Source organism: Callospermophilus lateralis, unplaced genomic scaffold (genome assembly GCF_048772815.1).
Source record: "Callospermophilus lateralis isolate mCalLat2 unplaced genomic scaffold, mCalLat2.hap1 Scaffold_74, whole genome shotgun sequence".
NCBI lineage: Eukaryota > Metazoa > Chordata > Mammalia > Rodentia > Sciuridae > Callospermophilus > Callospermophilus lateralis.
In genome coordinates, this window is record NW_027515420.1 from 3,789,676 (window position 1) to 3,814,155 (window position 24,480).

Below are 24,480 nucleotides of genomic sequence, written 5' to 3' on the forward strand. Positions count from 1 at the left end.
TCTGCACTGACCCTATGAGATATGGATATCAAACTGATAGACACATACATACAAAATGTATGTTGAGCAGAGGAAACAAAGTCAAATTTTGGGCATCAACATTACGTATTTCTTTTTCAAAGGGCAGAATCGATAGTCTTTTTCTTGCTGCCTCATTTTAAAATCCCACTGTGATGTTTTCGTAGCCACAGGATAGACCACATGAAAAAATTCAAAGTGACATTTGTGGAACAGAAAGGCACTGCTAACAAAAGGGATACAAATTGAAATAAACATATATTAGAAAATAATATCACCCTTGGACAGTGCTTTGAAATCTTTTGGGAAAAGTGGTTGAATGCATTGGGGTGGGTGGGGAGCCGGAAGCATGGGAGGACATCTTCCTTCTGTGGGTTTCCAGTATTCCAGGCTCCCAGTTCCCCAGTCGTGGAACATCTTGGAATGTGCATGTAACTCTGGGCTGGAGAGCCTGAGGGCAGCAGGGCCCTGCTATCAGGGGTTGGTTGGAACCCGCCTGGATCCTTGGTATGGTTCAGCAGCTCTCAGGGCTGGGAGGTGAAGAACTTCATGGGAAATGCACAACTTGACTCCCCAGGCCCTGAAAGCTGAGGCCATCCTGGAGATGTATGAGGAAAAATAGTGATTCCTGTCAGCTTCATACAAATCGCCACCATCTTGGCTCAGTTTCCATCAGAGGCTGCCCAAATGCCTCTGTTAGCCTTCTAAGGGTTCAAAGTCAGTGTGTCAGCTCCACGTATTTCTTGTGAGCATCTTCCCTCTGAGCCATACTCTATTTCTTTTACAGCAGAGCCATCGTGGGACCTGGGAAGTGAACGATGATGAGGGTCCCTCTTGCTCCCAAAGCTCCTGGGACCTCACTTACCTACCCATCTGCCTCAGTTTTCACACACAAAGGCCTGCCCCTGCATGGTGGCCTTCTAAAGTCAGGCCAATAGAAGATCTCAAGAAGGGTCCAGACATTTACCAGGAAAAAGGTTTTTGTTTCTCTCCTGGGGAGAGCTTAGAGACTTTGGCACTTCTCTGAAGAGAGCCAGGGGCAGGGGAGGATCACTGCTCTGAGTGCACTGGGCAGAGGTATGGGGATTGGCCACCCTGGGCCTGGCTTGGTTCCTCTATGGAGAAGCAACCTCAGCTGTGGGTGCCAGAGAATGTTTTGCTTCTTGTGAGAGGAGGAGGAGATAGGAGAGAAAATAAAAGCACAAAAATGAAAAACAAAGAATTCCTGAAGGTCTGATAAGCAGTTCAACTATGTAACAAAACATAAATATTTGGCAAAATGAGTTACTCCAAATACTTTGTATTTCTAAAATTGAGCTGCATTTCTCTTAGGCTTTGAAGTTTTTCAGCTCTTGACAATGATAAGCAAATCTGAGGAGGATGGAGATTGAAGTTCATTTCCTTCTCTGAGTGCTCAGCAAATAAAATTTCTATTCTCTGATGCCTGGTAAAGTGATTTTGCTGTTTTTTTTCTTTTTTTCAGCCATCTCTTTCCAAATAGAGGTGTTTGCTGTTTGTGTGATGACTCCATTCAGCATTTTGTCAATGAACAAGCAATGAGCAAGATGTCCTGGAAAACATTCTCTTGAAATGCATCAGGAAAGTTTTATACTGTCAAAGGACAAAATGACCACAATTGTTTAAAGAGTTTACTTGGCTTACTTATTTTTTTTTCTAGAATTGGACAACATTTCATTCCATGGAATAGAATAAGTTTTCTGATAGATCTAACAAAGGAGATTGGTTTTATAAACAGAAAAAGGATGAAGACAGCCGAAACAGAAGAATAAGAAATGGATTCGCCATTTCAATTATTTTCCTTGAAGGTGGGGGTCAACTGGGGACAGAGACAGAATCACCAAAAAATAATTGATTGATTAACAGGAGACAGAATCACAGAAAAATAATTGATTGATTAACATCAGACTACATCAGGTTACCTTTTTCTGTATAAGAATTAAGAGAGAGAAAACTTTATTATCAGGCCCATTGAAACTAATCTGTTTGGGAAATTTAACTGTTACCTTTCTAATCCCAAAGGTTAAACAGCTTAGTTTAGCCTGAGTGACTCCATTTTGCTTTTTACTCTGGTCTGTTGGGACCCAGTACGGGAGCCTAGTCCAAAATGAGGGCATTCTGTAAACAATTTTTTTGAGTGATAGCAAACACTTGTTGTTATTTTTTCATGAGGCACTAACAAACACTTTATATATACAAAGTCATGAAAAGTCAGGACAAAGTCTTCTGTGCTGAACAATAAATGAGCTTCATTCAGCCATTATATACCATTAGATCATATCTATTCATGTTTTATAGTTTTAGGTGAATAATTGCAAGATACAGTAATATAAATATTGATCTTCCAGATTTGCAACTGCTATAAATAGAGATTTCAGGACTACATTAGATGCTCATTTTAAAGTACACATTGGGCTTCAGCCTCTATAATACAATCATAAGCTAACAGTTTTATAAATTCAAAAACATTAAATTTATATAAAACAATCTAAAAATAGACACTCTAAGAAGTGTCTAGTTTCTTATAGGGTTCACTGATGAATGTTGACAAGTTCTTCATTTAGATGAATTTTGAAGATCATTCCACTTCTTTAGAAGAGCCTTCAGGTTTGGAATTAGTATCAAAATTTCTTTCTGAAGTGTGTATGCTTTGAGACTGTTCTGAGCAAGTTCTGGAAGACAGACTACCCCACTACAACCCATTTGAGGCATCTGTTTTACCTTCTTCCTCATGTGCCACAATCTGAACTTTGTTCTTTAATCTCTGAATATTTCCAGTCATGAATTCTGTGTTTTCCACTATTTATCTATTTCTTCCTACAATTATGTCAGACCTTCCTCATTAGCTCTGTTTCCTGCCTTCTCCTTTTTCAGTAGACACATTATTTAAATATTTCAGCTCTGGGGAGGAACTTTCATGGGTTCACATAATTGTAGCAATCTTTTCTTCAGGTAGTTGAGATGATATTGAAATTGTTCTTTTTTTAAAATATTGTTACTCAAAATTGCTATTATTCCTGGACCCATCATAGTTTGCAAATGCTCTCTGGTTTTCTTTGAAAGAGGTTGCCAGGTTTCTTTCTTGTCGGATGCTATTTTTTTTAATTTTTTAAAAATTCTAATTAGTTATACATGACAGTAGAATGCATTTTGACACATTATACATAAGTGGAATATAACTCCTCATTTGTCTGGTTGTACATGATGTAGAGCTACACAGGTACACAGGTTATGTAATCCTAATGTAATCCTCACTCTTGAAGTGCCCCCACCCCCAGGAAGACTTCCCTGGGTAAAAAAAGGTGGTCCACCTCTCTCTGAAGTCCCACAGAACTTGACTTGTACCCGAACACTTATTTCACTGTACTACATATCATAGCAATTTATGTTTACGTTGTCTCTCCTGTTGATTTGTAAGCTCCTCAAAGGCAAGATTTGTGAATGTGTTACATATATTTTACATACATACATTACATACCTCCTCATTACTTTTAGCACAGTACCTTGCACTTTATCGGCACACAATAATTGTGTGTTTAATTAATAAAATAAATGCAACCAAAGCTAGATCTGCTGCACGGTAGGACCTGCAACCTGTTCTTACAAGAGAGGATGAAAGGAATTAACAGCTCATGTTCTCAATTAGTCAAATAAATGCCTCTCTTATTTTCTCCATCACGACTCTGGATCAAGCATTTTACATTTGGTCAGGTTGGTTGAGTAGTTGAGAGTTTAATGGTTTAAGTGAACACTTTTCTTTTTCTGCTTTTTTTTTTCTTCTTTTGGAATTATGAAACTTTTCTGGACAAAAAGGAAAAATATCTGGGTGGGAGAAATCGGGTGGGGCCAGTTAAGCCTGCATTCCACTCCTGGGTTTAGTTGTAAATACCAAGCTGTTTTTAAGAACTCTGGATTAAACTGCTTCCCTCACACTGGACTCTGGGGTGTCTTCTTCAAAGAATTGAAAGCAGAAAGATTTGGAAGCTGAGACTTAATCTGAACAAAAGGTACTATTTTAAGTCAAAACATCTGCTGGCACAGGGGGTGGGGGTGGGGGATGAATTCAACTTGAATTCCAAGGGGCAATTGCTCTTCAGTACTTACCCCTCAGATTATCTTTAATAATTTTTCCCTGCTTGTATTAATTTTTTTAAGCAGAGATGTCATTTTGCCATAGCAACTTAAAATATACTTTGGGGAAAAAAAGGATTAATAATCATTGGCTATATCTATGAAAAAAAGTGTTTCTTTTGATTTACTTTGATAATATCCCAGCAGGTGCTAGTGACACATTTAGAGTGTTAACACCCTGTAAATGTTCTGAACTTAAAAGAATAAACATATTGTAAAATAATCAAATAAAATACACTTTGGGTTCCTGGAATGTACTAGAAGTTATGCCTTCATCCTTTGATTCTTTTATAAAATACATGGTATGGTGTGCTCGGGTAAACAATTCCTGTCCTTTCTGTTAAGCATCCAAGGGTTGGAGGAATTTAGAAACCTTTGTGGTTGTTGTTGTGGGGTGGTTTATTTACTTCCTACTTTGTGAGTTATAGTGTTGTCCATCCAGGTTTTGTGGGTTTGATGAAGCGGCTGCTCATCTGGGCTTGACTGGAGAGTCTATGAGGCAGTTAGTGGGCAGTTATGGGGGTAGAATCTGTAGCAAACACCCAATAGTTGGAGTTTCTCATTTCTAGGACATCTCTAATTATCAGTTCTCCTCTTACTCCTAATAAGTTCTGCCAACTCTCAGAAATTATGATGAAGTTTCTCCTTCTGGCCAGGTGGCCCCTAGTAAAATTCCAAAGCAATTCATTTGTGTTCTTAATTTGCCCATTTGCTACAGTGTTTCTATTCCCAGGTTACTCCTGTCAAAACCTCCTTGATTATGGTGTGGCTCAGCCTCCCCTTATTACAGACTTTTTTGGGAGCAGGGCATGATCTTCCATCACTGTGCTCCAATCTGAGGCCCCTTCCCATCATGAATCAAAGATCACATATGTTCAAGTGACATCAGGTTCACTTAGTTTACAGGGTACATTCATCAGGCTAGGCGGCTAGCCTCATGGTGTGGCGGCACACTGGATTGATTCTGCAGGCCTGAATCAATGTTTTCTCACTTACCAGTTGTATGTGTCCTTATGTAAATGGCTTTTTTTTTGTAACTTCCGTAAGCCTCAGTTCTTTCATCTGTAAACTGGAAGCAATAATAGCATCTACTTTTAAGGGATTGTTCCTAAGATTAAAAAGAGACACACAGATGGTAGATTCTCAATGACAGCTATTATTAGTATAAAGATTTGAGGCTGCAAACATTTCCATCTCTTATCTGCCTTCCAATATTTTGGGGGTGAAAATCACCAGGCACTTCCTGTGTACTCTCATTCATCTTCACATCTTGTTGACTGTCCATAGGAAGCACTTTCAGATGTATCAAGCTGATTATCTCCCTCTCCTTCTTTATTTAACTCCTAAATCTTTCATTTTCTTCTCTAGTCTTTACTATTATTCAAGAAAATTATACAAACAGAGTCTTTCAATTCCTTGTCCAAGGTCTCATAATTTCAGATAATGTCACTTATGCAACATTTTAAGATATGCTGGTAAATTTCTAGGAGGAAGTTACTAGGGATCTTCAAATGGCCTACATGTTGGGAAGATCAGAATTGCTTTCAAGAGCCTGGTGATCCATCTTGGGTACATGGTTAAGACAGTACACTTCTTTCATATATGTTAAGTAGGGAGTGTTGAAGCCATTCTTATCAAGCCAGAGAAAATGTTAGTCAAAATCATCAGCTAAACTGGGCGCAGTAACACACACCTGTAATCCCAGTGGCTTGGGAGGATGAAGCAGGAAGATCCTAAGTTCAAAGCCAGTCTCAGTAAAAGTAGGTGCTCAGCAACTCAGTGAGACCCTGTCTCTGAATAAAAAACAAAATAGGGCTGAGGATGTGGATAAGTGGTTGAGTGCTCCTAAGGTCAATTATCAGCAAAATAATTTCCAAGTTAATTATTTTGCATCCTTGAATTTACATTCATCCACCCAGTTCAAGACTCTCGAAAGAATGAGAGATGACTTCAATATGTTAAGGATTAGCTGCTTCCCTTGGCTATTCCATCCATCCAAATTATAAAAGTAGAATTATATATTGTAGAGTAATACCTTCATAAATCTGTTTCTAAGAGCCAGAGAAGAAACATCACAAGTGGGGAATTTCATATGTGTCCACACATGTACAGGGTTCAGGCTCAAGAAAATAAATGTGTCAAGAATGCATTACTGCTGCTGAGTAATTATGCAACTTACATTTCTGCCAGTAAATTTTGACCCTGATTTATGTCAGATTGGGCTATAAATCCACTCTTTGCACCAATTATCAAAAATATACTTTACAATCTTGAATATATTATTCTCGGAGAGAAAAATAAACAATGGAATGTGGGGTTGGGTCCATGCTGCCAACTCTGGAGGATTGGGGTGGGATGGAGTGTGTCTTGAGAAGGCAAGACTCAGTTCTGCAAAGAGAATTAGAAACTAAGGATCCAGAAACTGTGATGACTTTACAACCCTGGGTCTGAGCTCTCAGGTAAGAAAATAAGGAGAGAAGGCATCTTACATTCTGTGGGGAAAATGGGTGAATCATCTTGTTGACTAAAGGAACGGGAGAAGATTGTTCTGAGAGAATGGCAGCTACAAAGAGGTTGAAACTGCTGCAGTTAAATAATATCATGTCTTACTGTCTGCATTAAACCCTCATCAAGTTGAATTTTGGGAAAAAATTCATTAACACTGAATATTTCAACTGTCTAAGGTTTTTAGAGCTGTACAGGGTAAAGCGTTCTGAAATAAAAAAAGAAAACTGATAAACAATCTTCATATCACATGCATACATTTAAAGTATGTTGAAGAAAATTCAGCAGTTTAAAAGGCAGTGGTTGAGTGAGTCATTGGTGGACAAGCCATAGTGAAGTTGTCACTTGGAGACCAGACGGGTTTTTTAAAGAGTAAAACAGGAAGATTGTGATATCTTACACAAGGCTTTCTTTTGTCTAGAATAATTTACTTCATAGTCTAGTTTCTTTACTCATTACTTATTTTAGAATAAGTTTTAATTGATTGAAAAAAAACCCCACAGATTCCAAATCTCAAACTCTAAGTTAGTTTATAGAAGAACATTGGCACACAGATCAGGTGAGATTGGCTGTTTCATCTCTGATCAAATACAATGATGTTGGATGTTCTTTCTTATGATACATGGAATTTACATATGATCAAAGCCAAAGTATTCATGTCCAATAGTGTGTATTTTCATTCATCATTGGACAACCATTATTAGAAATTTTTAAGTGAAAAAGGAACATGTTTGTTTTACCAAGTTAAACAATAAAGTAATATGGAATAGATAAACACTAATCTCATCCACTGGTCCAATTTTCGATCCCTCATGACACAGTGATTGTTAATGGCTTGGTATGTCTCTTTGCACATACTTGTTCATAAATACACAAATGTAAAACCCATACATAAACACATATTATACTATTAATTTTTAAATGGATTTTACATTAAACATTACTTGGAGATGTTTTTTGGCATTTAATAATCTACTTTGGCTGTCCTTCAAATCTAGAAAATATATGTAATGATTGTTTTAAAACTGTATAATTTTCCATAGAATAAAAGCACCATAACTTATTTGATGAACCTTTATGTAGTATTCAGTTCTTTTCCCTTACAAACAATGTTACAATGAATATCTCCAAACATGATACTCTCATTTTCTTTTTTGTTGGATAGATGGTCCCCATATAAAATTGCCTGGCAAACAGCATGCATATTTTACTTTTTAATAGATGCTGAAGAACTATTTCTCATTTTCCCACCAGCGATGAAAAAGAATGTCTTTTTTGCATATGCTTCCTAGCACTAGTTTTTATCAGTGTTTTACATTTTTGCCAAACTTGTACTTGATAAAGCATTCTGGGGGTTCTTTTCATATGCTTTCTGGCCACTTGCATTTCCTCTTCAATTTCAAATTTCACTTTTCATGGCTGGTAGATTTTAATATTGTGTTGTTGGTGGTCCTTTATTAGTTTACAGAAGTTTTTTTGTATATAATCAAGTACACACACACACACACACACACACACACACACACGTATGAGTGGGTAAAGCAATGCACCAAATAATAGTATTTTTGCCAATGATGGAGTATATACTGGTATACAAATGGTCCCATAAGATTACAGTGTGGGGGGGAGGCTGGGGTTGTGGCTCAGCAATAGAGCGCTTGCTTCACACATGTGAGGCCATGGGTTTGATCCTCAGAACCACATAAAAATAAATAAAATAAAAGTATTGCGTCCAACTACAACTAAAAAATAATTTAAAAAAAAAGATGAAAGTGGAAGGGCTGCGGATATAGCCTAGTTGATAGAGTGCTTGCCTTGCATGCACAAAGCCCTGGGTTCAATCTCTAGCACCACACACACACACACACACACACACACACAAAAAGCACACACACAAAGATTACAGTGGAGCTGAAAAACTCTTATTACCTAGAGATGTGATAGACATTGTATTACTACGTATTAGTCAAGTGTTTATGGTGATGCTGGTGTAAACACACCAAATGTGTTGCCAGTTGCATAAAAGTATAGCACAACCATTTATGTAAAGCAATTAAATTTGATGATAATAAATGTTATTGTTAATAATAATAAATGACTATGTTACATACTAGTAATAGTACAGATTACTATTTTATACATTTTACTGTTTAGAGATAACAGACAGGAAGGTCCCTTGGAGGAATTCCAGAAGTCATTGTCCCAGGAGATGACAGCTTCATGATTGTTATAGCTCCTGAAGACCTTTCAGTGGGACAATGTTATTGATGACACTGCTCCGTGTAGGCCTAAGCTAATGTGTGTGTGTCTTTAGTTTAAACAAAAAAAGTTTAAAAGGCAAAATTAAAAAAAAATTTAAATAGAAGAAAGCTTAGAGTAAGAATATAAAGAAAAGATATTTCTATATAGTTGTACAAAGTATGTTGTTAGCTAAATGTTATTAGAAAAGAGTCAAAACATTTTAAAAAATTAAAAGTACATAAAATAAAAAAGTTACAGCAAGCTGAAGTCTATTTCTTATTGAAGAAAATGCACTTTTAAAATGGACTTTGTGGAGCCTAAGTGTGCAGGGTTCATAAAGTCTACAGCAGAGCATAGTCTGGGCCTTCATATTTGCTCACCACTCAGCCACACTCACCAGGAGCAACTGCCAGTCCTGCAAGCTCCACTCCGGTAGTGCCCTATAAAGTGTGGGGGTTTTTTGCATCTTTTCTATTGTATTTTTACTGCACTTTTATATGTTTAGATGCACAAATACTTGTAACTATGGTACAAATGCCTACAGTATTCAGCATAATTATGTGCTCTACATGTTTGTGGCCTAGGTCCTATCATTAAGGTTTGTGTAAATCTACTCTATGCTGTTCATATAACAAAAAAATCACATAACCATGCATTTCTCCAAACATATCACTGTCTTTAAGCAAGGGATGACTTTGTATGTTTGTGCAGGTATAAATTTCTGGAATTAATTTTTTAATATGATGTGACACAGTGTACTCAATTTGTTTGTCCAAGGAGGACAGATAATTATGCCATGCCTATATAATAAATCAATTATTGTCAATTCAATCATTCTTCTCCAATAATTTGAGATGACACATTAATTAAATTGTAAAACACTGCAAATCCTCCTTTCTTTTGTGCTCATCTATTCATGCTAGCATCATACTATTTTATATTATTTTAATCTCACTTTTAGTAAATTACTTTTTTTAACCAGCATTCTTTGTTATATAAAAATCATTGGGATGAGCTTTGGACATTTCTTTATCCATCAATTCCACACATAGTTATTACGTACCAAACATGTGCCAGGAAATTATTATGCTGAGAATATGGGCATGAGCAAAAGATAAGAAGCTCCTTCCCTCATGAAGCTTACATTAACAGGTGAGACAGACAATCAAACATGAACACCACCATCACTACCATCATCACCACCAAAAACAACAAGAAAATGACAAGCTACTTATAAAACATGTTTTAGAGTTTGAGCAAAGTAAACCAAGGAGATGGGAGGCAGTGATCAGTGTAGGTCAGGTGATGAGTAGGACAGGCCATTTGAAAACAAAATTGTTTCCCACTGGAAATTTGGTTTGAATTCCTTCATGTGAAGATTATGATACAAAATCTTTGCACATTAGAGTCTAGGGAATCTTTTCACACACAGGCAGTGTTCATGTGCACATTCTTTGATAACATTAAGCAATTTCTTTTTCTATGTTGATCCAATTTCTTTTTAATAATTTAATACTGAATAGGCTTCATTTTGCTTAATATTGGTTGATTTTCTTTGTCACTGTCATCTGCTTTTAATTATAAGATTTTAAATGGTTTATATTGCTTTCGCTACAGTATATTTCATGTGTAAAAACACCACTGAATAAAGACAACAAAAAGAAATTTAAAAACACTTGGCTTTCTATCCCTGAACCAGAGTGTACTCAGAAGGAATGACTGGAAACATTAACACTGAACAAGTTTCATTACAAAATCAAAGTATTTCTTCTCTTCTTTTCTCCTTCCCTTCCTGTTCACAAACATTAGGTGCTAGGCATGGAGATTCATGGACGTGAATCGCAAGGGGCCAGTAGGCCAGTAGGAGAGTAGCAGATAAATATAAGGACAACTTTACAGTATGAAAAATTCTTTCATAAAAGTTACTAATCATTCAGTTTACATTTTTTCGCCTTCCTAGTTCTTAATACCTGATGCCTGAATCTGGGATAGATGAGGCCATCAGCAAACAAACGGCCGGCATGCTGAGAATAGTTTTTATAGTTTTAACTGGTTGGGGAAAAAAATCAAAAAAATTATTTCATGACAAAATTCAATGGAATTCACATTGCAGCACTCATAAAGGGTTGTGTTGGAGCATGGCCATGCTCATTTGTTTGCGTATTGTCTCTGGCTACTTTCACACTACAACAGAGTTGAGCAGTTGCCACAGACATAGTATGGCCATACAGCTAAAATGTTTACTATCAGGGCCTTCATGGGAGAAGTTTGTCAACTCCTGCTTCAGACATTGTTTTTATTCCCCCTCAATTGCTCAGGATACTTGATTGCACGTACATTTCTTGAGTTCCAGTTACAGGTGCACAGGAAATAGCAGCAAGCCTGAAGGACAGGTTCCTTGTTGTCATAGATTGTAGAGTCTAGCGAGTAGAAGACAATAAAGAAAACAAAATTTCGATTGATTCTGCTTCCAAAACACAGCTCAATTTTTTTTCCACTCCCTCATTTTATACAAACATAGACCAACTCTCTGCCATCTTTTTTTATTTGTTCTGATTAGTTATGCAGGATAGCAGAATGCATTTTGATTTATTGTACACAAATGAAGCACAGCTTTTCATTTGTCTGGTTGTACATGATGTAGAGTTGCACCACACGTAAGTCATACATGTACCTAGGGTAATGATATTCACCTCATTCCAACATCTTTCCTACCCCCTTACTCCTCCTCCCTCCCCTTCCCTCCCTGCCCTTTGCCCAATCAAGTTTCCTCCCCCACCCCCATTATGGGTCAGCATCCACTTATCAGAGAGCACATTCAGCCTTTGGTTTTTGGGGATTGGCTTACTTCACTTTGTATGATATTCTCCAGTTCTATGCATTTACCTGCAAATGCCATAATTTTATTCTCTTTTAATGCTGAGTAATATTCCATTGTGTGTGTGTGTGTGTGTATATATATATATATATATATATATATATATATATATATATATCACAGTTTCTTTATCCATTCATCTATTGAAGGGCATGTAGGTTGTTTTCATGGTTTAGCAATTTTGAGTTGCGCTGCTGTAAACATTGAAGTGGCTGTGTTACTGTAGTATGCTCTTTTTAAGTCTTTAGGGTATAGACTGAGAAGTGGGAGAGATGGTCAAATGGTGGTTCCATTCCAACTTTTCTAAGGAATCTCCATGCTGCTTTCCAGATTGATTGCACCATTTTGCAGCAAGGTATGAGTGCGGCTTCGCCCCCACATTCTCATCAACACTTATTGTTGCTTGATTTCTTGATAACTGGCATTCTGACTGTTAGATGAAATCTTAGAGTAGTTTTTTTGGGAGAACTGGAAATCCAAATGCAGCAAAATGAAACTGACCCCCTGTTTCTCATCATGTACAAAACTCAACTCAAAGTGGATCAAAGGACCTAGGAATTAGACCAGAGACTTTGTGCCTAATAGAAGAAAAAGTAGGCCCAAACCTTCATCATGTTGGATTAGGCCCCAACTTCCATAACAAGCCTTCTGAAGCACAAGAAATAAAATCAAGAACCAATCAATAGGATGGATTCAAACTAAAAAGCTTCTTCTTGGAAAAAGAAACAATCAGTGAGGTGAAGAGAGAGCCTACATTTTGGGAGCAAATTTTTGCCATACACAGGTCAAATAGAGCAGTAATTTCCAGTAAATATGAAGAACTCAAAAAAAGAACAACCCAGTCAATAAATGGGCTAAGGAGCTGAACAAACACTTCTCAGAAGAAGAAATACAATCCATCAACAAATTTATGAAAAAATGCTCAATATCTCTACCAGTTAGAGAAACACCTCTCCTATCTTGCATCTGAACTCTTGCATGCTTCCTTACTTGTCTCCCTACCTTGAGCCTCTGCTCCCATCACCACTGTCTATTTGGAACTTGAGTTGGATTATATAATCTCTTGGCTTAGAAATCTTCTTTGCTTCCCCAGTGCACTTAAAATAAAATTCAAACCCTAGTCCTGCTTGTTACAGAAGATACAGAAGACTTCCCTGGCCACAGTGTAGGGAGTAAGGAACTTTGATTTGATGGGCAGGACGTAATAGGAAAAAAATAGAACAGGAAGAAAGAAGGTTGGTTCTTGTGATTCTGGATCCAGTCAATGGGTGAAAGGTAGAGTCAATAATGAGTCTAGGAAGAAAAAGAAAAATGAATTTTCTTGCTGAAGCAAGGATGTAACTATTGGGTATATAAATCACAAATTGTATTTTGTCAATTATATTTAAAGTTCCTGTGTGATATCTATTCAAGGACTTCAGTGAAACATTTGGACCACTGAGTTATGGACTCAAAGGCAAAGTCTAACCCAGATATATAAATTTGGGAGTTGTTAGCCCATGGGGAAGATTTAAGCTGTAAGACTAGAAAAACATCCCCAAAAGACCAGGTGTAGATCCAGAAGAAAAGTGGACCTTGCGCAAGCCCTGAGGTCTGAATTGAGGTCTTACTTCTTTGGGAAACATAAGAGTTTGGCAGAAAGTTTCTTCTGCTAGAGTTGGATCATAAATAATACAGGACCTGTGCTAATGATCATGGAGGCAATGGGAATTTAAGCTAGAAAAATGCAAAAGATTATTAAAAGCATATTTTATAAGCAGCAATATCTTTGACTTGGCTAAATTTAATCTGGGTCTTGTAATACACAGCTTTGGAGTTCATTTAAATTTAATTTGTATAGGGTGGAAAAATTTTTGACCTTTACAACTCTTGTTGCCAAAAGAGTCACATTTATTAACTTGTTCACCAATTTTCCATCTATGATTGCTCTTCTGTTCTTTGGCATTAGTGTGCAACATAGAGATTTCTAAAATAGGTGTCCAGATATCCACAAAGACATCAGAACCTTTTAGCTCCTGTGTCTGCTTTTGTTTGGAATGACAGTTGACTGAAGTCCCCATCTTCCCCCTTAAGTAAAATATATATTTAGAAATTTTTAGTATAATGATTAAATATCACCTAGTAGATTGAGGCAAGCTAGTAGGATTAGAGTCTAAATGCCACTTCCTACACGAAGCCTTCTGATTGTTCTCTTTACGTGACATCTCATTTAATAAGGCATTGAACTTTACATGGCTATTGGGAATTCTCTGTGCTTTAGCTACTAAGAATATTAACTCTGAAGTGAGGCTGCTTGAGTATCACTGACGAGCTCAAACAATCTGGTAAATTATTCTACTTCTTTGGGCCTCAGTTTTCTCATCTGGAAGACTGAGGATAATAGAAGCAACCTGGTAGTGTTATTGAGGTTTAAATGAGACGATCCATAGAAAGCCTAGTGTGGTACCTAGCAGATAGGTTTGTATCAATAAATTTGAAATATTCCTATTAACACAGCTACTCCCACCCCCAGCAGATTGTGTGCATTGGTTGAGGACAGTTTGTATGGCATGGATCTTGGTGCCCTATTTATAGTGAAGTGTTTGAAAGAAGTTACATTATCTTTTAAGAAATAAGGACATTTTCAGAAACACTTTAACTTGGATAAAATAAGTGGTGGAACTAAATTGAAAAATCTTACTTACCATGCTGTGTTGTGCAGTGGAATCTATAGGAGTTGTTAACCTGTGAACCACCACTGAAGAACCCGCATTGCTTTTATCTAAGCTGGGCTGTATAAAACATAACACAACTAAGAGAAACTCTAGCATCTTGGTCATTATGGAACAGATAGAATTTTTTTTTATGAAGTGTTCTCTAACTTTATGTTGACACTAACTATATTGGAAAGAGAACATGAATTAATCTTTGAAGATTTTACTGCTGTGTTTCATTGACTGCTAAAAAATTATCGAATACACTTCTGCATCATTTCCTTCCATTGAGCTCAGTGACAAGAAGTAAAACTTTCATTGTAGTGAATGAGGATCTTGTACAGATGATAAACTGAGGCTCCCGGATATAAATTAAACTGATCAGTGTTATTGTCTGAATATTGGTATAAAAGACAGTTTGACTGCCCAGCTGCTCTCAGATAAGATTTAAGAGCTGTTTAGGAAAAAAGAAAATCTGTATAAGCATTTAGCTAAAAGATATCACTGATTTGTAAAGGTAATGTTATTATTAGCATTTATACTCTTCTTATTCCCCCAATGAGTAATATTTTAAATGTTTTTATTAGTGCATTATAGTTAAACAGAGCAGTGGCATTCACTTTGATATAATCACACATGTTTGGGGTTTAATTTGCTCCAATCCCCAGTGCTTGCTCTTTTCCTCCCCTCTTGCCTCCTCCGTTTCCCCTTTCTTTCCTCTACTGAACTTCCTTCTAATTATTAATCTATTTTTAATTGTTGCTTTATAGATAGACAGTTGGAATTCACTGTGGTATATTCGTGTTTAGACATAGCACAATGTTGTCAAATGTGTTTGCATTTCCTTCCTTTTCCCCATCCCTCCTTCCTCCCCTGCTTCCTCTGCTTCACTTAGCATAATGTTCTTCAGTTCTGTCCATTTACTGGCAAATTCCCTAATTTCATTCTTCTTTATGTCTGAGTAAAACTCCATTGTATATGTATGCCACATTTTCCTTATCCATTCAGTTGTTGTGCACCTGAACTGGTTTTATAATTTAGCCATTGTGAATTGTGTTGCTATAAACACTGATATGCCTATAACACTCTAAAATGCTTATCTTAATTCTTTTGGATAAATATTGAGGAATGGGTTAGCTGGGTCTTATGGTGGTTTTATTCCTAGTCTTTTGAGGAATCTCCACACTGCTTTCCAAAGTGGTTGCATTAATTTGCACTCCCACCAACAATGTATGAGTGTACATTTTCCCCCACATCCTTGTCAGCATTTATTATTATTTGTATTTTTAAATTCTTATTTATTTATTTATTTGGTACTAGGAATTGAACCTAGAGGCATTTAGCCACTGAGTCACATCCCCAGCCCTTTTTATTTTTTATATGAGACAGGGTCTTGTTGAGTTGCTTAGGGACTCACTAAGTTTCTGAGGCTGACTTTGACCTTGTGAACCTCCTGTCTCAGCCTCCTGAGCTGCTGGGTTTACTAGTGTGCAACACCACACCCAGTTATTATTATTTGTATTCTTAATGATTGCCTTTCTAACTGGAGTGAGGTGGAATCTCAATGTAATTTGATTTGCATTTCCCTGATGTCTGCAATGTTGAACATTTTTTCATATATTTGTTGGCCATTTTTATTTCTTCTTTTGAGAATTGTCTGGTTCTTTTGCCCATTTATCGATTGGGTTATTTGTTGTTTTGGGGTTGAGGTTTTTGAACTCTTATGCTCATACATTCTCGATGTGGATACTCTGTTGGAGGAAAAGTGACAAAGATCCTTCTCCCATTCTCTGCGTTCTCTCTTCAAGCTCATAAATGTCTCCTTTGCTATGCAGAAACTCTTTAATTTGATGCCATCCTACTTGTTAGTTCTTGGGTTTATTGCTTGAGCTTTAGGGGTCTTGGTAAGGCAGTTGATGCTTATACCAGTATACTGGAGTAGTGACCCTATGTTTTTTTCTAGCAGTTGCAAAGTTTCTGGTCTAATCCCTGGGTTTTTGATCCACTTTGATTTGACTTTTGTACAGGATGAGAGAGAGGGATCTAGTTTCATTCTTTTATATATGGATATCCAGTTTCCCAATACCATTTGTTAAAAAGGCTCTTTTCTCTGACATTATTTATTAGGTTTCTTTCTGTTTTCTCTTAATGTAGATACCCGATGCTGTAAATGTTCCTATTAATGCTGCCTTCATACTGTCCTGTTCTCATTGGCTTCTAGGAATTTCTTGATTCCTTCTCTCATTTCTCCTATGATCCATTCCTCACCAAAACGACTACTACTTTAAGAAATGGTTTATCAGGAGGACTGGGGTTTTCTAAGGTACAAACTTACAGGACAAAAGACTGGAAATTAAAATTTCTTTATAACCATTATCTGGCCCAATATGGGGATTTTTATGCTTCTCTGAACTGAAAGATAAACTCCAGAAAGTTGGTGTTAGAGCATCTGGATGCCCAGGGCATGGCTAGCAGGGGTGGGCGCTGGAGGAGTTGTGTTAGCGACTGCGGCCTCCGCAGAACTTGCTGTTGTGTTACTGCTGCTGCTTTTTGTCAAGAATTGAAATGGCAAGAGGAAAGCTGGCTTGAGGGAAATGAAGCCAGGGGGAAAGAGGGGAAGGAGCTGAAGAAAGAACTAAAGAAAACAAATTAAAAAAACGCTGAAGAACGCTGAGCTTTGAGCAAGTTCAGATGTGCCTCGCATCTCAGCATAGAGAGTCACGAACAATGTGCCTGCTCTGCTTATGGACGGGCACAGTTTCAGAAGAGCTGAATTATCCAAGGTGACTACAGGGCCACATAGTCTGTAGTTGAGCCTCTAAATGATTTCCCTCTCCTTCTGCTCTGGTTGTTTCAACATAAGGTCTTTCAATATCTAAGAACAAAGACCCTGAGGCCCTGAGGGGTTGAATGGCTTAGACAAAGCAACACCAGCCAGGCCACCTTTAGGAAGTGCCCCCTGCCAGCCAGTCTTCTGCTGGAAAACAGGCTGCACTGTGAGATCTTCCAGTCACCTCATTGCCACCAGTGTCTCAGGCAAAATGAGAGGGATCACTTGTCAGAGACAGTGCAAAGGAGATTCTTGCAAAAGGATTCAGTGACCTGTAAGGTCCTTCACAACTTAAAATTCAGTGGGTCTAGCTTCCGTTTCATGGATTTAATAAGGCAATACTCTTTCTAGCTCCCCGAATAAATGGATCTTTAAAAGCATTTTGTTGTATTTTCCATTTAAAATAGCAATTAGCTTTGCATCTCAGATACTTTACAGTGCGCCATGTATACTATTTATCTGAAATGCCTGTTCACTAGCTAATAGCCACCATTTTGGTTATATATGAAATGGTAGCTTGGTGAAATAACATCACGGCTCCTCACTAAACCAAAAGCTTGAGCAAGCTTCTTGTCGCAGAGAGGCCCTCATTTTCCCAGCTGTCAACCTGACTGATATTTTAATTTTTCTGCCCTGTAGAAAACTTCAGTCTCTTATCCGATAGATAAATGAATGAACCCCCAGGAAATGCAGCAGAATGTTTCTGTTTGCCAATGCAATAAATGCAGAAGCTAATAAATGTCTACTTCCATCAGGAGGAGGCGTGTAATGAGTAAATGATGAGAAAAAGAATTCAGGGAAACAAATGATCAGTCCAATCTAAGATGACAAACAATTTCTTAATAACATTGCCTCTTGTTGGAGAAAGGGCTTGCACCAGGCAGAGGGGATGCCTGTTGAAACCAAGCCTAGCACAAGGCCATTTATATCCATATGCTGATGGATTTGGTCTGGTTACATCTGGGTCACACCAAGCACTAAGCTGATTCAAATCAAGCCTGGTTATTGCAGACTTGCTTTGCTTTGCTTTGTAATTTCTGTGGATGTATGTGAGGAAAAGGAATCATTTCGGGGCCTAATTCACATTGCTTACCCCAGATTCCGTTTATATTTTACATTTATCTTTTTAATAAAGACCTTTTTCAAAAGTAAAGATCCAGTTGCTTGCCCTTGAGATGTGTTCAGACCAGAGTTGCACAAGAGACTTTCTCCTGTGGGGTGAGTATGCTATTCTTTAAACACTTTGGTAGACCTCAGCCTTCTAAATCCCCAGTGTCTGCCTTTGTGAGAGCAGGTAGAAGCAGCATGCTTTGTCCCTTGTGGATGGATGCATTTGTTGACAGGACTTACTTGAAATACCTCAGACTCTACTTGGCAGAATGCACAGTGTAATTAAGATGGAGTAAATGAGCTAGGCCTTGGAAGGAGGAGAGTTTCAACCCACATGGAAAATGTGAGAGAGCAACATTGTGCCAGAATGAAAAATCATTTGATGAGATGTATTTTGTTATCACCCTTTTGTGGGATCTTTCTAAGAACATTTCTCTGAAGAGTCACGTGGAAAAGATTGGCTACCAAATACCAACCGTTTTCAGGGACAGATTTTCATGAATATTTCTAGAAGACTATCAGATTTGCTTATTGTGTCCTCCATAATTATCTTTTCCTCCCCATTCCACGCATCCTACCCCACCCTCCTTTTAAAAAAAGAAATATGACACATTCTGTGGTATTTGGTGCCATATGAAGGAGTGCACTTCTTAGTGGAGGGGTGGCACTTTTAAGCAGTAGTAAGGTTTGGGGTCATAATTCAGGAAAATGCTAATGAGCCATTAGATGGAAGCTGGACAGAGGCAATACTGCAGGGCCCTTGGTGTACTTGGGAGTATATGAAATGCACCTTAGAGAGTCAGGAATCCTGCACAGTGCTTTCTAACCGAGAGCCATTATATCTGAAAGCTAAGGCTTTTCAATGTGCTTCTATTCACATGCATATTTCTATGCCAAATCTTTCAAAAGGCCTTTCCTTTGAAATACAAAAAGATAAACACATCTTTGAAAGGGATAGGTGATCTCCTTGCCACTTTTGAAATCTTTCTCCATTTTATATCTGAAATTTTTAACTCTTAAATTAAGACTGATTTTTCTATTCACCTGTGTGGTTTCATACCTTTGCAAGCACTAAGAAAAACCATGTCACAATTATTAAGACCTGAGTTTGTGCTCAAATCCAGGAAATAAAATTAAAACTTGAGGTGTATCATCTGGGGTGGATCTTTCCTTTCATGTTGCAGTTCATTTCTTCTGTGACTGTTAATAAATAAATTTAAGACCTTGTAGTTAAAGAAAAGCATGAATTTTGTCAGGCACTCAGTTGGACACCATCCGTTGCTAAAATATTTCTAAATCTCAACACCTAAGGCCTTCTGTTTCTGGACTTAGAGTATAAGATCTGGATTCCTTCGGTTCTAGCACTTAATACCTATGGGACACCAAGGAAACGTACAGCCTCAGTCATGCACACTGTTCCTGGCGGGGAAAAATGAAGACAGTAGCACTTAGCCTTACTCCCTCCTCAGCTGGTTTTAATCATGAAATCAAAAGAGATAAATAGGAGAAATGATTGATTACTGATAATATTTGCTTCAGGGGAGCCCAAGTCTCCAACCGCCTCCTAATAGCCTCGACTTTTGCTCTTAAGGAATTGTGTTTACTTGGCAAGGAGGAATCTCTAATCCCCTCTCTTTCTAGGCACCACATCCTGATAGATCATGAGCCCTGGAATTGCATAACTGATTTTTTTAATATCCCCTCAGCTACCACTGCTACGTTACCCTGTAGGAGTTGGATGTCTGAAAACATTAGATTGAAAAAAGAATGAATATTGACCCCACTTAACAAATGGCAGCTGAATTCCAGAGACACCAGGAATAACGAGAGCATTAACCTCCATAATTTAAAATAAATATGCTCCATACCCACTTGTTAAAAATTAATCCTTATTGTTGTCTGTATTGGCTTATGGTTGGATCCACATGTAGCAGGTGGAAATGTCAGACTTATGCTATTATTTTTTTTGTTTCGAAGACGAGCTTGTATAGTTTGTAACATAAGAAACTGTTGTGACTCTCCTCATTCTTAAATCTGTTCACCAAGAGATAAAACTTAAAGAAATTTAAACATTTCTCCTCTCATTTTCCTTCAAAAGAAGAAATTAATAATAATTTTAAACAACCCTATCTTTCCATCATCTGGATGATCTATTTTAGTTATCCTCTGTGGTTGAATGTTTTCCATTTTTCAATATAATAAAGTCTGTGATGGACAATTTTTTTTGTTAAATTATATACCCATGATTATTTCAGATGCTTCTAGAAATTGAACTTTTGAATTTGAGTATGGGTTATTGAAAGGTATTTAAAATGTTGCCATAAATTGTACCAATTTATACTCTCACTAGTAAATTCTGAGAAAACCCACTTCCTCATGTGCCCATTGATACTTAATCTATGTTTTTTTAAAGCCAATGAAAACCAGTTTGATAGGTGTAAAATAAGATGATTGTATCAAACCTTATCTCACAAATTTTTTCAAATACTGCTCTCAGGAGGCGTGTGTGCCAGTACCTGTGTTCTAGACCTTACCTCCTCCAGGCCCTGGATGGGAGATTTTAAGAATGGCATTTTTTGTTAGGTAAAATTTCTACTTAGAAAATAATAAAATTATTTTAAAATTTTTCCTTGTGGTTAGGTTTTAGAATTTTCTCTTAGTTAGACCTCTGATAGTGCAAAGCACCCGTGATTCAGTAAGCGATTCACAAAGGAGAAACTGACAGACAGCCATTCCATGCCAGTTCCCTGCACAGCCCTATGACTTTATTAAATGAAGGTGTGAGATACAGGTCCCAAGACTGTTGAATGTACGTGTTCAATATACGCATTAAAAGAGAGTGAGCACCAGAGTTGTTAATGAGCAAATCTATTTTATACACCACGTGATGTTATTTATTTGTAAGGTGACACAAATAACTCTCTAAGAAGGTGATGAAATTATCTCTGGAAGCACGAGGATGCTTCACCTTATCCGCAGCATCAGAGCCGCTCCTCATTAAACGTCCGCTGGGGTCAGTCAGGATTTTCTCATCATCTTATTTCCTCAGGGAAGTGCACAGAGCCTGGGATCTGAGCTTGTCTGTGGCACTCACCTTCTTGAGAGTGCCTTATTCATGTCGGCAAGGTATTACTTCTGAGCAGGGAGAGCGCTGTCTAAGTTCTGTCTAAGTATAGTCTCTGGATCAGAATACCTTATTGGTTGGGCCAGTGGAATGTCTCCATCTCATCTCATGAGAGAGACCTGATGAAATTACATATTAAAAATCAAGTTTTAGGAAAGTGGGCAGCAGGCTAGCTTTGTCTTTTCTCTCCACTCCAAGCTCCTGTTTCCTCTATAATGTCCCATTTCTTCCCTAGCACAGAGATTCCTGCTTTTCTTTGGCTTTGGGAAGCATCTTCTTCCACCAGTTGCTTATGAGTGTCTTCTAGAAAATTAACTGTAAATAAGCTCAAGGGTGACAAGTGTTTTCACTCTTCTTAAACTGGGTTCCAAGAAAATGACCTCAGAGGTCTTCCCATAATCTTTCAGTCTGTGTTTTCTTTATGTGATTAATAGCATCATATTTTCTGTCAATAGGATGGATCTAAGTTGGATGGTATTTGCAAATATGGAGCAGTAAAAACTGAGGCCAGGTATGTTTGTGGACTGTGCCTGGTTAACTGTACATCTCTCTCCCCATTAGTCTCCCCGCAGCCTCTTCAGGGACTATCCCCGCACCTGGCCCTGTTAGCTCATTGACCACAGTGCTTTCTGAATGAGTGAATCTGAGGGTGTCCTGTCGAGAGGCTAGAAGCCAGGTCATCCAAGTGAACATGTGCTGTAAATTCCTTAGATGATCCGTGTAAAACGGATTGGCCCAAGTGCTAAGTAGTTGCTGGTAAATGAGCTAATGTTTGCCTGCTTCCTCTACAGTGAGGGTGGTGGCTTTTGGCTTTCTTTTTAGCTCACTGTCTTCAAGAGGGCTCCATTGTCACTGTTCCAGGAGAGGTTCTTTGTTAGATTTCTGGAGGACCTGCCCATGGGAGAGGGGAAGGGACCTGCTCTGGTACAGGGGAGAGCAAGCCTGAGAGTTTTCTTATAAAAATTAGATAAGACACTGTGGATAGCTCAGCTTCTTCCACTGTGAAGCAGCCCACTGGTTGCTGTTAAATGTGCATGCAGTGTCACCTCCTCCAGCACTTCCCAAGGAAGACTTGTGACCTCCAGAGTGACAGTGTTGCATCCCACAGCCCTCAAGAGAAGCAGTTTTCTGTACTGTAACATGTAGTGACTTAAGAGTCACCCTACAGGTCTTGTGAGACATCCTGGTAAATTCTGTTGATGACTCTTCTGATGTAACTGAAATTGTTTTGACTCACCCTGTGGAAGAAACAGTGAGACACAAACCACGGTGTGAACAGAAAGGTCTCATGCATGTGATACAGAAGTCCAAAGTGAGGGTAGAAGAGTGGTACTGTTTTGTCCCAGGGAGAAGAGCTACAGACAGGGCTTTAAGACCTTCTGTTGGCATAATACAAAAGGACATAGTGAGAAAAATACAATTAAGCATGAAAAAATGGGAGCTGGGTGGAAAAGGACCAGTCACTTTCCCAGTTCTATGTAGAGCAGTTAACTTTCTTGCATAAGGATTGTGGAGTGATGCCTCATGGAAATTAAGATAAAATTAGTTTTCTTATAAAAATTAGGTAAGGCCATGCTAAAATCTTAAATTGTTACAGAAGGCTATTAAATGAGAAGGAAAAGTATCTCCTCCATACAAATCGTTCATTGCAGGACATTCCTGGGTATTGGTGTGCTGAATACATGCCAGTCACCTTCAGGAACACTCTTCAAAGTGTTTTGCAGCTTTGTTCACATATTTTCCATATTAAGACAAGTAGATCTCATTTTTTTTCTTCTTGCTCACTCTCTTTCTCTCTCTTTTTTTTCCTTTCTTTTTTTTTTCTAGAACTGGGGGTTAGACATGTCAGCAAGTGCTCTGCCACTGAGATACATCCCCAGACCTTTTTCCTTTTATTTAAAAGAAAATTATTTTAATTATACCTATACACAATATCTTTTCTTTGTTTATTTTTATGCTGTGCTGAGGATCGAACCCAGTGCCTCATATGTGCAAGGCAAGTGCTCTGCCACTGAGCCACAACCCCAGCCCTTCCTTTTATTATTATTTTTTAATCATTCTTTTGAGGCAGGGTCTTGCATAGTTGCCCAGTCTGGCCTTGAACTTGCAGTCATCCTGCCTTGGCCTCCTGAGTAGCTGGGATTACAGGTGTGCATCACTAGATCTCTATCCTTACAAGAGGTCAGAATAACTTTTAAGAGAGAGATCACAGAGATGTAGCCTCTGGGTGTCTCACAGAAATAACCAGAGAAATAAAGAGGAAATGAAATCATAGCTAAGTCAGGAGCTAAATATGAAAGGCAGTCAGGTACGTTAGAGAAATATAGGGCTTTAGAGACTCATTAGAAAAACCCCTTCTTAGAAATAAAAACTTGTACATAGCCATTCTAGGGCACTGTGATACTTTACTAATTACACATTTATTTATGATTTTAAAATTTTTGCCTGTCTCTGCTGTTATGCCATCAGCTCCATGAAAGCAGGGCCACATCTCTGTTTGCTCACTATATTCCTGGTTCCTGGCCTCATAACTGGCACGACCTTCAGTACGTGGGGAATGGAGAGGTGAACAAATGAAAGGAAATGCAGGCTGCCCTGGAGTTTTGGGTGCAGCTGTATTTTTTTTAAATTTCCGAGATGAAGAAACTGAGGACGGGATGCGTTAGCTAAGGTTATCCTGCGTAGTGGCAAGGCTGCCAGCGAATCTGGGATTTCTATTTTAATTAGAAAACTAAGTCAAGGAAAAGAAACCTGAGACTCTAATTAGTGAAGTTTCTAAAGCTCCTGGAATAAAACTGGAAATGCCAGCAGCAGCTCTGAATAGCTCTGTTGCTTTAATGAGAAATGGTAAAGATGGAGTGAAAGAGTAATTACAAAAGAAGTTTATTAATTTTGCCCAGGTACTCAGGAGACAATGGGCTTTTCACAAGAT

General features: G+C 38.0%; 1 pseudogene; it reads right to left on the bottom strand.

Annotated features, from left to right (window-relative positions):
• Window positions 1–2,539: 2,539 nt before the first annotated feature.
• On the bottom strand, window positions 2,540–13,851 carry LOC143389907 (centromere protein Q pseudogene; annotated as a pseudogene).
• Window positions 13,852–24,480: the final 10,629 nt, after the last annotated feature.